At 27.7% G+C, this 3,837-nt stretch overlaps 1 long non-coding RNA gene across 1 annotated transcript; it reads right to left on the reverse strand.

Annotated features, from left to right (window-relative positions):
- Nucleotides 1–1,500: 1,500 nt before the first annotated feature.
- LOC136796511 (uncharacterized) lies at nt 1,501–3,625 on the reverse strand. Its single transcript, XR_010844228.1, has 3 exons — nt 3,441–3,625; nt 2,925–3,027; nt 1,501–1,587 (listed from the first exon to the last, which is right to left on the reverse strand). It is a non-coding gene; the product is annotated as an uncharacterized lncRNA (long non-coding RNA).
- Nucleotides 3,626–3,837: the final 212 nt, after the last annotated feature.

The following is a 3,837-nucleotide window of genomic DNA, read 5'->3' on the forward strand; positions in this document are numbered from 1 at the left end:
TAATTAGGGGTATTTTTATTATTTTTAAACCCAAAAGTTTTGATAAATAAATAATTTTGCTTAAAAGCTAACAATTTTAATAAATAAAAACATTTTAATTTTTGTATAAACCATATCGGTATTGGAAAAGTTTCTACTTGCTCTTTTTGTATTTCTTCTGATATTTTTGGATGCTTACTCTATGGTTCTTCACCATGATTTAGGATCCTGAAGAATATATCATCAGTTAACTCTTGGTACCTCCAATTTCAAAGGAATGATAAATAAATCACTGCAAGTTATGTATAGTTTCGATTTCATCAAAATATTTTTAAAAAAAACCTAGAGTCCTCAATACCACTATAAAGTAAAATCACAATGTTAAATATAACAATGCCAAAAGTGAGAGCCATCCTAGCTAGGCTTAGAATACTTTTCCAAATGTAGTATAGAAGAATTGCAAGCCAGACTTATTATGTCAACGTTGATGGAAAACACGAATGAAATAAGTGAGAAAACAAAAAAAAGCACTTCCAAAAAAGAAAATAAACTGGAATAATAAATGGCTTAAGGAAGAAGATTAACAGAACTGGATAAGTCTTTATAAATATTACATACATGGTTTAAAATATAAGATTAACAACAATGATAAGAGAATATATATTTCATCAGATGAAGATTTTCCAATAATGACTACATGATTTCCTCAAACATGTAACAATAATAACAAAAAAACAAAAATTTTTATATCTTGTCAATTTTATTTGTCATGGTTCAATAGCCTACCACTGGGAAGTACAGCAAATAGCTCACCAGACCTCTACTAAGTAGCACACGAACAACCCCATAGTCAAAGTAATATTGAAGAAAATCATTTGTACAACTATATTTTTCCATAAATATGTTAAATACTACTTTTATTTATAATAAAGTGATAAGACCGAAATTAGTTGATCTACACAAGATTAAGGTAATACAAATGCCTCCCCACATCATTTTCAGTTATGAGTTTCACCTTGCCAGACTTAAAGAATAGAGGATAAGCAATTTTCTTGGTTCCTCTCGAGATGACCACCTTAGTAGAATACTTCCTCAATTTCTACTTATTATGAATCATGTAGATTTTTTTATTTATCTTTTTTTTCTTCCATCCTACTTGAAGCGTAGTGCTTGAGATTCATTACTTGATACTAGATTCATTACTAGTATCACATCTCGATCCATCCTCACTTTCTCCTTTTCTATGTTCATTACCTCTCTCTTAACATGTCTTGTAAATGCCTTCTATAAGGTTGGAATAAGGTGCCCACAGACCAGACCAAACAGTATATCAACACCCTTGATATATTTATTAGCATTGGTATGTTTTACACGAAATTACTTATTTATTAAAAGTGAATTTCATATAAAATTACTCGCATTTATTTTTATTTATTAAAACTGTGAAGTTTTTAGATTTGTTCTAAATAAAATTACCACTAATTATTATGAGATTCTTAATATTCAAAATATAACGAATTACCTGTTATTCCATTGGAACAAATAACTTGGACCCTATTTTCAGCGAAGAATATAAGCTTCATCACAGGTAATCCAATCAAACATACCCTAAAAATACACACCTTCTATAATTATTGTTCCTAAAATTGTTCCTTTTTCTATGTATTAAGAATATTTATGTGGAAAGGGAACATGTTTTGATTCAAAACAATAATTAGAGAATTAAATTGATTAGAAAATAAATATTACTAACTTTAATCATGGAATTTTGATGATGGGAAAGGCCCCATTTCTGCAGGAAGTAAAGATCATGGAAAAGACCTAGGTTCCATAAGAGACCTAAAAAAGTAGACCCCATTCTGGCATATGGTATGGGTTGAAAAGACATCAGTACTCTTAGCCAAATAATTATGTTATATCTTTAGGCAAGTAACATCACAAAAAAAAAAAACTTCTGAAGAATCAAAATGGGTGGCAGATGAAGGAGATAGCAAGACAGAGAATTTAGTAGAAGATATTAAGAAATCAGGTAAGGCACAAATCATAATATTCATATGTGCATGCACTTTTCATGTAGTTTTGTGTTAACAACTAAACAAAATACTGAGGTATTTCCCATGATGCTTATCAGTATTCTCCATTCAATAGAAGTTATATTTATAACTTTTTTAAATAAAATTACTTATCAAGTTTTTAAATTTAGTTTTCCTTATCAAATTTCTTAAATAAAAGCATTTCAAGATATATAGTTTGGTTTTGTATATTAACCTGTATGTTACCATAGTACAATACAATACAATCTTGATAGTCCCGATCTGTAATCTTTATTGATTAACAGTAAAAAATCCATAAAATTTGTTTTCCTTAATAAAGAAGTGGTACAAATCAAACTGATTTTTGCATTATTTTAATCTTAATTCCTTATATGCATTGTTTAAATGGGATCCTCAGAAGTCCGAAATACTTCATAATCTTGTCAGTCCCATATTTCACAGACTATGAAGAATGAACTCTAATTAATAAACATGACACCTCTGGAAGATATATCCAATGTTAAATACCTTATTTCAACCTAGTATATCATAGCAGAAGGATTGTGATATCTAGCTTTGTAATAAAATGAAATAAATATCATATTTCAATAGGCCTGTTCCCACTCGGAATGGACAGAAATATATTATATAGTAAATAAATAAGTAGAATATTGGTCTGCCTTTGAAAAGTAGATATCCACAAACATAACATTTCATCATTCCCAAGATAATAATAGAAATATTCAATACATTTTATAATTTTGTTTTTAAAAAGAAAATAACAGAGGACTTTAATAATTTTTAATTGTTTTATGCAGGAATACCAAAGGATTTAATTTTATTTAAGTATTTCCATTATCTTATGAAAAACTTTTCCTCTTCATTTAATTCAAGTTGACTTGAAATACTTACAATGGGAAATGAAGGACTATAACACTATTAATTCTCATATCCATGGTTAGATTGGAAATAATCAAATAAATGCTTTCTCTAAAATGAGACTGATTATTTATTTCTGTAAAAAAGAAAAAATATATAATAATAATTTAATATAAATTAAATGACATTATCGATACAAAACTTTTAAAATAAAATAAAGAAGTACCTCAAGCATAAAAGAAAATATACTCAAATAAATAAATATAGGAAAGAAGGAGAGTAGATTTTTAATAGGTTGTATCATTTTTTTTTCAAGATGACAAAAAAGCAAAAGGAAAGGTGGATTTTTTTTTTATGTGATTAAATATACACAATATACCAGCAATTTTCAATTTTAACTTCAGTTTTTGTGGAATAGGAAGTGCTACAGGTACCTCCTTTTCCCCTACATTACACCATTTATGTAACCCAATTGTTACTCATGGCAACGGATTAAACTTGAACAAAAATCTAATTATAAATAGGATAACTGTTTTAAAAATTGGCTACCTTCAATATTTTGAGGTTTACAGGTGATAATGTAGTTTTTTTCTTCATAGAAAATATTATGAATAATCAATGGCTCAGAAACAAAGGCTCCTTTTGATACTCTCAAACCAACTTGAATTTCATAAGACAATAAATTTGCTTCTTTTTTTAAATCAGATATAATATGGTAAGCTCTTTGCAATAATGTCCCCCTGAAAAAATTAAAAGATCAAATTTGTCTGATCATTTAATGGTAATAGGAAAAGTTACAGTGATTATTTTATGTAATTAAAGAAATATACCCCTACATATTTAAAAAGTGATGAACATTGCAGGGAAAAGTGGTTCTGAAAAAAAAGGTTTACTCAACACTGATTACAAAAATAAAAAACACACCAAATGGAAAAAAATCAAGGAA

The sequence above is a fragment of the Halyomorpha halys genome, unplaced genomic scaffold (assembly GCF_000696795.3).
Source record: "Halyomorpha halys isolate HHAL.00 unplaced genomic scaffold, Hhal_1.1 Scaffold9553.1, whole genome shotgun sequence".
In the NCBI taxonomy this organism is placed as follows: Eukaryota; Metazoa; Arthropoda; class Insecta; order Hemiptera; family Pentatomidae; genus Halyomorpha; species Halyomorpha halys.